We start from the raw sequence: 431 nt of genomic DNA, 5'->3' as shown, positions 1-431 counted from the left end.
GATGGTTGTGAGCCAACAGATGGGTGTTGAGACTCAAACCTAGACCCCTGGAAGAGCAGTCAGTGCTCTTAACCATTGAGCCATCTCTCTAGCTCTATGAGCCTTTTTTTTTTATTTCTGAGGATAGTACCAGCTTGTCTCCCATATTATCTGTATCTTTTTACATCCTTATCAATGATACCCGAGACTGTGGTTTCTCAACATCCTCACCACTAACACTTCTGTTTTGTTTAACAGCAGCCTTTGTGAAATACTGTGGAATATGTGTCTCAGCTCTGAAACAAAGCTCCCACAACCATAGGAGATAATATCTGTCTCAGGATTTTTTTAATATTTATTTATTTAGGGGCTGGAGAGATGGCTCAGTGGTTAAGAGCATTGCCTGCTCTTCCAAAGGTCCTGAGTTCAATTCCCGGCAACCACATGGTGGC

Source organism: Microtus ochrogaster, chromosome 10 (assembly GCF_000317375.1).
Source record: "Microtus ochrogaster isolate Prairie Vole_2 chromosome 10, MicOch1.0, whole genome shotgun sequence".
NCBI lineage: Eukaryota > Metazoa > Chordata > Mammalia > Rodentia > Cricetidae > Microtus > Microtus ochrogaster.
Note: the sequence above shows the minus strand (reverse complement) of the source record.